This window comes from Bos indicus, chromosome 3, assembly GCF_029378745.1.
Source record: "Bos indicus isolate NIAB-ARS_2022 breed Sahiwal x Tharparkar chromosome 3, NIAB-ARS_B.indTharparkar_mat_pri_1.0, whole genome shotgun sequence".
NCBI lineage: Eukaryota > Metazoa > Chordata > Mammalia > Artiodactyla > Bovidae > Bos > Bos indicus.
This window is the reverse complement of record NC_091762.1, coordinates 40864-52697: the sequence shown is the minus strand read 5'-3', so window position 1 is coordinate 52697 and position 11834 is coordinate 40864. Positions and strand designations below refer to the sequence as shown.

The 11834-nt window shown below is 37.7% G+C and overlaps 1 pseudogene; it reads right to left on the bottom strand.

The window, feature by feature from the left end:
• Nucleotides 1–2230: 2230 nt before the first annotated feature.
• LOC139180399 (olfactory receptor 5D16-like) lies at nucleotides 2231–10148 on the bottom strand (annotated as a pseudogene).
• Nucleotides 10149–11834: the final 1686 nt, after the last annotated feature.

Sequence of the window (11834 nt, the reverse complement as noted above, 5' to 3'; positions counted from 1 at the left end):
GAACGATGTGTGATAGATATTATGCCATTGAAGGAGAGCAGACTATATCACCCCAAAATACGCTGCTTTGGCATATTAATACTTTGAATTAAAGTTACTTAAGAAAGAGCAATGGGAAAAGGACACTCTGATTCTCCTTTGTAGCCCTGAAAGCAGGAAATAAATCTCTCATGTGAAAGTTCCCCTCCCTGTACCAGAGGGTAGAAGGCAATTATGTCACAAGAAACAGGGAATTTATGGGCCAAGAAGGCTGCGTGACCAAACTTTGTTACTTCTTTATTGATTGCTTGTTGCTGCTGTTGTTCAGTCTCTCAGTCCTGTCCAATTCCTTGCGACCCCATGGACTGAAGCACGCCAGGCAACCCTGTCCTTTATCATCTCCCTGAGTTTGTTCAAACTTATGTCCATAGAGTCGGTGATGCCATGCAACCATCTCATCCTCTGTCATCCACTTCTCCTGCCCTCAATCTTTCCCAGCATCAGGCTTTTTTTTTTACAGTGAGTTGGCTCTTCACATCAGGTGGCCAAAGTATTGGAGCTTCAGCTTTGACATCAGTCCTTCCAGTGAATATTCAAGGTTGATTTCCTTTAGGATTGACTGGTTTAATCTCCTTGCTATCCAAGGAACTCTCAAGAGTCTTCTTCAGCACCACATTTCTAAAGCACCAGTTTGGTACTCAACCTTCTTTATAGTCCAGCTGTCACATCCATACGTGGCTCCTGGAAAAACTACAGCTTTGACTGTACAGACCTTTGTCGACAAAGTGAAGTCTCTGCTTTTTAATATGCTGTCTAGAGCGTCTGTCTACTGGGAGGGAAACCTGGGTTTGATTCCTGGGTTGGGAAGATCCCCTGAAGAAGGAAATGGCAACCCACTGTAGTACTCTTGCCTGGAAAATCCCATGGACAGAGGAGCCTGGTTGGCTACAGTCCATGGGGTCACACAGAGTCAGACATGACTGAGTGACTTCACTTTTCTTTCACTTTCTAGGTTTGTCATAGCTTTTCTTCCAAGAAGCAAGCATATTTTAATTTCATGCTTTAGTCACTGTCCACACTGATTTTGGAGCCCAAGAAAATAAACTCTGCCACTGTTTCCATTTTTGCCCCATCTATTTCTCATGAAGTGGTGGGACCAGATGCTTACTAATTACTGTCCTAAGCCTAAACACCTTTGTCTCATCAATCCCTCACAAATTACCACTTTCTTGCCTAAAATGAGTAAAAGCTTTCTGTTTTGGTCACTTTGAATCTCATCATTTTTTTAGGGGACTTCCATATGTAGAAAAGTAAATTTGTTTTTCTCCTATTACTCTGTCTTATGTTCATTTAACTATTAGGCTAGTCATAACTTAGAAGAAAGGAAAATTATTCTGAAGCCACACACACACACACAATTATTGAAATAAGGGTGACTGACATGTCCTTGAGGAAAAGGTCTCAGACCATGACTAATGAATAAAGCAATATGTAAGATTGTCATATCTATAAATGAGAAATGAAGGCAATCTTTAAAAATGGAAGAAACTGGATCAGCAATGAGAAAGAGATGAAAATCGTTAGTGGAAAAATTTTTTTTAATTTCATTAAGCATCTCTTTTCATGGGAGGAGAATGCAGATTTTTTGTATCCATAAAGCATAGTACTAAAATAAATTCTGATAAATTTCTGACAGTGATCAATTTTGTGAAAAGAAGGAAGTGTTAAAAGCTCAACCCTTGCTAAAGCTGTTGTGCATCCACAGGGGAAAATACAGAACTAGAGCTCTAATTAACCATGTTCTTATAACGTAAAAATATAAAAGCTGAAGCTTTAGAGACTTAAGTCCCAACAGTTGCCAGACAGAAATAAAAAACAACCTGCCTATGGTACATGTACCAGAATGAAAAGACTGAAGACTTGTTCATTGCAGATAGGTTTCTAAATGGATAAATTTAAAGAATACAGAAAGTGGCAGAGAGACTTGCTTTTGTAGAAAAGTGAAGAAGTACTGAAAATTTTCAAATGAGTCATTTTATACTTGCTTGCTCAATTATATAAACACTGTAATGTAATAACTAAACAAAGATACTTACTTGTTAAACCTGTGTGATTTTGACAAATTTCATTTATAATTTGTAAAAAAATATTAAATATTTTAGTTTTTTTCTATTTTAATCAAGTGTTTATTTTTCTGGGCTCCAAAATCACTGCAGATGGTGATTGCAGCCATGAAATTAAAAGACGCTTATTCCTTGGAAGGAAAGTTATGACCAACCTAGACAGCATATTAAAAAGCAGAGACATTACTTTGCCAACAAAGTTCCATCTAGTCAAAGCTATGGTTTTTCCAGTAGTCATGTATGGATGTAAGAGTTGGACTATAAAGAAAGCTGAGCACCAAAGAATTGATGCTTTTGAACTGTGGTGTTGGACAAGACTGTTGAGAATCCCTTGGACTGCAAGGAGTTCCAACAAGTCCATCCTAAAGGAGATCAGTCCTGAGTGTTCATTGGAAAGACTGATGTTGAAGCTGAAACTCCAATACTTTGGCCACCTGATGCAAGGAGCTGACTCACTGGAAAAAACCCTGATGCTGTGAAAGATTGAGGACAAGAGGAGAAGGGGATGACAGAGGATGAGATGTTGGATGGCATCACTGACTCGATGGACATGGGTCTGAGTGGACTCTGGGAGTTGGTGATGGACAGGGAGGTCTGGCGTGCTGCAGTTCATGCGATCGCAAAGAGTCGGACACGTCTGAGTGACTGAACTGACTGAACTCAACTGAATGGAATCAAGGTCGATATGCAAAGAATAGATACATGGATATATAAATATAGGTACAGCTATATACATTGTTGTTCAGTGGCTAGGTTGTGCCTGACTCTTTTTGACCTCATGGAGTGTAGTCCACCAGGCTCCTCTGGCCATGAAATTTCCCAAGCAATACTAGAGTGGGTTGCCATTTCCTTTTTCAGGGGATCTGTGCCTGCTGCTTGGCAGACCAGTTCTTTAACACTGAGCTACGTGGAAAGCCCCGTATTAAATATTGTGTTATGGACTTGGATTTATACATATTGGTAGTTGTAATATGTTATATCTACTAAAGACAAGAGCAAGTTTACCTGTACAATGATATTATTTGCGGCACTGTTCTGTACAACTGAAACTAAGACAAAATGTTAATGTTAATCAACTCTAACCCAATATAGGTTATTGCAGAGTATTGTTTGGGCCTTTTTGCTGCTATTGTTTTTGTTAGACGTATCTTGATCATTTAAAACTTGTGTTACTCAGGGAATATTTATTATCAAACTATCAGTTTCTACATGTAGAATAAGTGACTATGAACTTAAAATCCCATCAAGTTCTAATATCCTGGAATTAAGGTAAGATCACTATCTTTTTCATTCACCTTCTCTCTATACTGTGTCAGCAGTGGTTCATTTTTCACAGGAAAAGTCAATTTTGATACTTAAAAGAGAAAAATTGACCTACTGTAACATTTTTTAATTATCTGATTTGAATGGCTTTCTGTGTTTGTAGAAGAAATTTGTGCTTCCCTCAGGAAGACTGCTGTTCCCTAGGATAATTCAAGACCTTTTATATTTCTCTAAGGCTTTTGAGACTAGTTTTCTGATCTCACATCAGATCCCAGGAACACACACTGATACCCAATTCCCAGTGGGAATATGTACCTGCATAATTACAGTTCTACTGAGAAATTGTTTAAACACAAAATTAAGTGATGTCATATGTTTTTCTACATGTTAAGAATGTCTAAGGGAAACATATTATTATATTGTGGCTCACAAAATGGTATGTTATTATATGTAAAATTGTATTATATATTTGCTAACTAATTTTATTTAACCTGCTCAAAGCAATTTATCAAACAATTAACAGGCTATACTAGAATGGTGGAATAAACTGGTATAACCTTAAATTGGTGCAGTGATGCTCAGGCCAAAGGTGTGACAGCATCTTTGAGGAGAAAGAGCAGGAAGAGAAAGACTTTGAGTTCAGGAGCTTCTGATGATTCAGTGACAGTGGACTCTCCCACAGGAGTGCTTTCTACCATATGTCAGGTCTGGGAAACCAAATGACAGATTTTGTGTTTCTTCTGAAAAAAAAAAAAAAAAGAATAAGGGAGAAAACATGTTTATATTAACTTCAGAAAATTATAGGCATCAAACACTGTCTTCTCTTTTTTTGGCTTTATTTTTATTTTTACTGAACACTCTTTAAAATGCAATCATCAAATAATTCAATATGTTCAATATCCCAGTGGATCCCACTGACTAAAATACTAAAATTCAATTATGAGCAGAAATCAATGTAATTCCAAACGTTAATCTATCAATAAATCGAGCTGATGAATTCAGTTAGATATTTTGTTGGACCTTGAAACATAATCAGTGATCTAATTTAGAGCCTGATGGAGATCGACTCTTTCTTTGGGAAATGTTGTAAGTCTGCCAAAGTAGGGTGACAGCTTTTATGATCCTATATAATCCAAGCTAATTGTTCTATTCAGTTATCAGTCACATAAATTTGCAGTAGGTTTGTACAATTCCCTTGTTGGGGAGTATGACCTATCTCTTTGAAAATAGTGGCTCATAAGGACAGTTACATTTTGAATTGTGCAGAATATACAAAAGAGAATTTCAATATATGCTGAAGATCATCATCATTTTTACCTATCAAATTAACAAAGGGATTTAATTAATTACAATAGTAGTGGTCAGTGTCAATAAGGACTGAGAAAGATGTAACTCTGGTATACATTTTTCTGGAAAGCCACTGGTAACATATTTCCCAAGTCTTAGCCTTGAAAACCATAAAAGCTATATGATCTTTTAATGAGTTTTTTTTCTTGACAGTGAAAATGGGTCTCCCAGTCATGTCCAACTCTTTGTGGCCCCATGGGCTGTAGCCTGCCAGGCTCCTCTGTACATGGAATTCTCCAGGCAAGAATATAGGAGTGGATAGCCATTCCTTTCTCCAGGAGATTTTCCCAACCCAGGGATCAAACTCAGGTCTCCCACATTGCAGGTGGACTTATTATTTGTTAGTTATTAAAAGAAATAATTTAATTACATTTTGATAAAATTGAGAAAATACTATTGCCAAAGCTACAATGTAACATTGTTTAGAATAGGGAAAGTTAACAGTAAAAAAATAGAACTTTTTAAAAAAAACTATGGGGTATCATATCTCGGGTAGAAAATTATGTTATTTAAAATTATGGTTTTGCATTTAAAAAAATATGCTTAGTTAAAAAAATAAAGATATCAAATTGCACATGTAGTGTATATACGCAGATGTAAGTGAAGATGTATATGTAGAGATATGAATGCACAGAGATATCATATGTTATCACTCTCATTTGGCTCAACCCTAAAAAGATAACTCCTTTATCCATATTAAGAAAGGCAAGTAAAGACTTCCCCAAGGTCTCTCATGTACTACAGGGCAGTTTCTATGTGAGTAGGATCTACCATTCTGACATTTTCCTGAGGGAAAAAACAAATGAAAATCAAGCAGTTTTATTCTCTGCCCTCCTTCCTAGCAGCAGGAGAATTATACATGCTTTCATATATACAGTAATGAGACTGAGTCAAGTACTGGAAATCTTGGTATCCAGTATACCTGGTATATTCTCCATGCATGCATGCCAAGTCACTCAGTCATGTCCGACTCTTTGAGACCCCATGGACTGTGGCCCGTCAGGCTCCTCTGTCCATGGGATTCTCCAGGCAAGAATCCTGGAGAGGGTTGCCATGCCGTCCTCCAGGGGATCTTCCAGACCCTGCGATTGAACCCAAGTCTTTTACTTCTCTTGCACTGGCAGGTGGGTTCTTTACCACTAGTGCCACCTGGGAAGTGCATATTCTCCATACCTTGAACTAATTTCCTTAACATTGAAAATTCTCCAATTCTTTAAATTGAAAACATATCACTTTCAAACAACAAATCAAGGCAAAACAAAACAAATTGTAGCAACAGTAGCAACAAAAATTGAGTGATTTGCCTACTTCAGAGTTAAAACAGAAAAACCAACTTGGAAAATTTCTTTCCTTAAGTTTTAGACTAAAAAGAAGAAGCTGCTACTGCTACTGCTAAATCACCTCAGTCGTGTCCAACTCTGTGCGACCCCATAGAGGGCAGCCCACTAGGCTCCCCTGTCCCTCGGATTCTCCAGGCAAGAACACTGGAGTGGGTTGCAATTTCCTTCTCCAATCCATGAAAGTGAAAAGTGAAAGTAAAGTCGCTCAGTCGTGCCCAGCTCTTAGCGACCCCACGGACTGGAGCCTACCAGGCTCCTCCATCCATGGGATTTTCCAGGCAAGAGTACTGGAGTGGGGTGCCATTGCCTTCTCTGAAGAAGAAGCTAATCCATGATAAACCCATAGCTTCATCATTTTATGCCCTCTTTATTCTTAGTGATATTTCTTGTTCTAAAGTCTACTTTCTACTTTGTTTTATATCAATATATTCATGCATGAGATGCTTTCTGCCATTGTATATTTAACTCAATACATTATCATAATTGAGATTTCTTTAGAAGCAGTTTAAGTCACTCATTTTAGAGGCACATGAGTTTAAAAAATGAGTAACATCAATGTAAATTATACTCTACAGCAGCTATAGGAGTTACCAAAAATGAATTGAAATCTAAGGGTAAATAATAGAAGAGTATGGAATTTTACATCAGTATTTATTGAAGAGCATCAATGCCTGTAGTGTTGCCATATTAAATAATTCTCTTGATTATGCCACACACTAATTTTTAAATCACGATCAGAGGACTTAAGTAATATGTATTTCCATTTTTTCAGAATAAGAATAAAGGAATTGTGTCTCTGAATTAATCAAAAAAATTAGTCATCCTTTGTCAAGATAGAGAAGAAACATGAAAATTTATGCTCTGAAAAAGGATTATTTATTACTGATTTGAGTCAAGGTTAATATAACATTTCTGCTACTTTCCACTGATATTCTAGTTAATGTAAATATCAAGTAAGCAGTGATTTGTAGAAGAATATATTTTATTTATGAATATATAAAATAATGTTGGTTATCACTACATATCAAAATGTTAACCAGAAAAAAGTGATGTACATAATTCATCCTTGTAAGTTTGAAATCATATAAGCATTTGAAATTACCCCATTGAACTGTTTTCAAATTTTTACTTCATTCTCATGAAAATAGAGTTATTTCTCTTAATATTTTTCTCAAAAGATTTGGAATTTCATTCAGACACAAAGATTATAGAACAGAAAACAGATGCATAAGTAATTCTAGCAAAACCGATGAGGCAACAGATGAAAGAAAATATAAATATGATTGCTAATTTCAAATTAGATATATGTGCCTATGAGGGTGAAAGTGAAAGCTGCTCAGTCATGTCCAACTCTTTGGACCCCACGGACCACAGTTCATGGAATTCTCCAGGCCAGAATACTGGAGTGAGTAGCCTTTCCCTTCTCCAGTGGATCTTCCCGATCTAGGAATCGAACCTGGGTTTCCTGCTTTGCAGGTGGATTCTTTACCAACTGAGCTATCAAGGAAGCCCCTAAATATCACATTGCTTAGAGGAAAATGTAATCCTCCCTGATATACACAACCATATAGATTAGATTATTTCAATGTTTAGATTATACTTAAAAATTAGAGCTATTTTAAAGCAATGTTCAAGTCCCAGGAAAGCTATTAGCTCCCAATTTTTACAGCAAATCTACTCAATTGTTTTATGGAGACTTTCTAGAGAGTCCTGTTAAGGAGAACTAAGATACAGGCTTGATCAAACTGCCATGTGAAGTAATAATATATATATAATGATTGGTAAGTGATAGGCAACACAAAACATACAATATGTATAAAGTATCTACGTTTTTGTTCTCAGTATTTCAAGAAGCAAGCTAATTTTCTTAAGCCTCTTGTAAATTCTTTCATTCTCTATACTGAAACTTTCTTCCAAAATAAGTTAGAATTGTAGCTACAATGTATGCACAATTTCATTTCTTCAAGCACCTGGCAAGATACCTTGTAGGCATATGACATACAATAATAGCTTAAAATATGTTTGAATCATTGACTCTTGACCATTATGTTCTTTCAGTTCAGTTCATTTCAGTCGCTCAGTCGTTTCCGAAGTCATTAGCGACCCCATGAAATGCAGCACGCCAGACCTCCCTGTCCATCACCAACTCCTGGAGTTTACTCAAACTCATGTCCATCGAGTTGGTGTAGCCATCCAGCTATCTCATCCTCTGTCGTCCCCTTCTCCTCCTGCCCCTAGTCCTTCCCAGCATCAGGGTCTTTTCCAATAAGTCAACTCTTCACATGAAGTGGCCTAAGTATTGGAGTTTCAGCTTCAGCATCAGTCCCTCCAATGAACACCCAGGACTGATCTCCTTTAGAATGGACTGGTTGGAACTCCTTGCAGTCCAAGGGACTCTCAAGAGTCTTCTCCAACACCACAGTTCAAAAGCATCAATTCTTTGGCGCTCAGCTTTCTTCACAGTCCAACTCTCACTTTCAAGTAAAACTTATGTCATTCTCTTTTATTTCTCTTTAAAAATCTGTCTATCCTTCAAGGCCAAGTAAAAGAGGCATGATAGCCATAAATGATTTTGTACAGTCTCTTCCCACCAACTGTATTATGATATTAACTAACACCACTGGCTTGGGAGGTTCCTGAAAGTAAAACTATATCTTTCCCTGTCATCTATTCACTAAATTTAAAGTATAAAATTGGTCATTTATTTAAGACTACTCATTAGTCATCAGGAAAAAAGGAATAACAGAACTAGAGTTTACAGCACATGTACAATATGTTTGATATATTATCTATATTCTTTTGTTCTATATACCACTTTATGAACAAAATAATATTAAACTGGTTTTGTAGATAATGACTGAGTCAGGTCAATCCATCTTCTCTGACTTAGTCAGAACCAGGTATAGTCTCCTGATCTAAAATTCATATTTTTTCCATTGTTGTTTTTGTTTTTCAAATCTAAAGTTATTTGTTAAGTAAATTTTTGACATAATCCATTCAAAATCAGAAAAGTGTTCTTTAATAACCAAAGTAAATATTTAGCAGTTACATGCCTTCAATGTGAAAACAATTTTGTTTTCATTAGTTTGCTGACTGTGTCCTTGACATCCTTATTTCTCAGACTGTAGATCAGGGAATTCAGCATGGGGATGACCACCGTGTAAAACACAGACGCCACTTTGACTGTGTGCCTGGAGAGTGTGGAGCTGGGCACAGAGTAGAAGAGGATGGTGCCGGGGAAGATGCTGATGGCGGTCAGGCGGGAGGCACGAGTGGAGAAGCCCGACCACCAGTTAATTGCGTCTTCAAGGTGGTGACAACAATGAACACGCAAGACGTGAGAATGACGAGCAATGTGATCACCTCATTAAAGGTGGCAACAGTGAAAAGCAGCAGCTGGCTGAGATAAGAATCAGAATAAGAGAGGGAAATCAAGGAAGAAAGCCCACAGAAGTGATTGATTGTGTTGAAACCATGAAAAGATAATTCGACAGCAGAACACATGAGAGTCAAGGAGCAAGCTACTCCCCATGCATATGACGTGACCACTAACATGGCACAGAGTCTCTGCGACATGACGACTGTGTAGAGCAGAGGGTTGCAAATAGCCACGAAGCCGTCATAGGCCATCACAGCAAACAGAATTAATTCAGTCACCACAAAGGTGCAAACGAGAAAGAACTGCACCATACATCCCCAAAATGAAATGCTCTGTCTTCTGCAAGTAGGTTCACCAGCGTCTTGGGAGCAATGATGGAAGAATAGCAGAAATCCACAAATGAGAGGTGGCTGAGAAAAAAGTACATGGGGGTGTGCAGTTTGGGGTTAACTTTGATGATGACCATCATCCCAAGGTTCCCTGCTATGCTGAAGTTGTAGATGGCCAGAAATACCAGGAAGAGGGGGGCTTGCAGTTCTGGGTAGTCTGAGAACCCAAGAGGGCGAATGTGGCCCCAACGGTTATATTTCTCTTGGTCAGAGACATTCTTCCTGATGGAAAGATCTGAACATCTGTCTTGGAAATAATATATTAGGAGAGTGACTGACACATCTATTTGCCATGAAGTGATGGGGCCAGATGCCATGATCTTCACTTTCTGAATGTTGAGCTTTAAGCCAACTGTTACACTTTCCACTTTCACTTTCATCAAGAGGCTTTTTAGTTCCTCTTCACTTTCTGCCATAAGGGTAGTATCATCAGCATATCTGAGGTTATTGATATTTCTTCCAGCAATCTTGATTCCAGCTTGTGCTTCTCCCAGCCCAGCGTTTCTCATGATGTACTCTGCATATAAGTTAAATAAGCAGGGTGACAATACAGTACTTGGATGCAATCTCAAAAATGACAGAATGATCTCTGTTCATTTCCAAGGCAAACCATTCAATATCACAGTAATCCAAGTCTATGCCCCAACCAGTAATGCTGAAGAAGCTGAAGTTGAATGGTTCTGTGAAGACCTACAAGACCTTTTAGAACTAACACCCCCCAAAAGCTCAATATACATACAGTTTATATACCAGTTTTTATTCATCTATCTAATAAAAAAATAAATATAATATGTGATAGTGAGAGAGAAAAGAATAAATAGTTCCAGGCCCCAAAGATTTCACTGAAACACACATAAAGGATCTTCCTAGTGCCAGTGAGTACCTACATGTTGTCAAAATGTAATCTCGGTATAATCTTGAGAGGTTAACAGTAATAACCATTGTTCAAACTTGAGGAAACTGAGAAATTGAGAAGTTTGTGTTACTTGTCAAATTAAAAAATAAGAGTCAAATTGCCTATCCCGGTTTTCATAAACTCCAGTGTAGTGCTTTCTAACGTTAGTATAGACACACAGAGAGATGCTTCATTGAGCAAGTGAATTTAATGTAGAAATTTACATAAATCATAATGGAAGCACAAATAAAGTATCAGTGACACATATGAGCCAAGGTTGAAGGAAGAAATGAAGTTTAAACACATATAGGAAGGATGAACAAAGGTCATTTCATCAAGACACAGAAAAGAAATGTACACAGAGGTTAAAAGTCCACCTATGAGTCACAGTAAGCATTTAATGCATATTTTTAAAGTAAGCCAGAAGAAAGTAATTGAAAGTGAGAAAAGAGGCAAAAGTCAGCAATGCTGCTCTTCATAACAATGGTTATTAAATAATTGCATACATAGAGGTACCTGATGGTCTATAGTCCATGGGGTCCCAAAATATCCGAACCTAACTTAGTGACTAAACAACAACCAACCAATACATACACATATATAATATATTAATATATCTACATAACATGTAGGCATATACATTTATAAGCATACAGACATAGCTGGGAGATATTATAGGTTTGGTATATTCACTTTATTGTGATAAGGCAAATTAGGCTTCCCTGACGGCTCAGACAGTAAGGAGCCTGCCTGCAGTGCAGGAGACCCTGGTTCGATCCCTGGGTCAGGAAGATGCCCTGCAGAAGGAAACAGCTACCCACTCCAGTATTCTTGCCTGGAAAACCCCGTAGACGGAGGAGCCTGGCAGGCTACAGTCCATGGGGCCACAAAGAGTTGGACACGACTGAGCGATTTCACTTTCTCTTTCCAACAAGGCAAATGTCATTAATAAAGCAGGTCAAACACATTTTCAGTGTGCATATGTCTAAGTATGTACACTGAAATATTATGTCTAAGAAATGTACATATATTGGGACTTCCCTAGTGGTCCAGTGGTTAAGAATCCACTGTCCTTTTCAGGGGACCTGTGCTTGATCCCTTGGGGGCAACTAAGATACC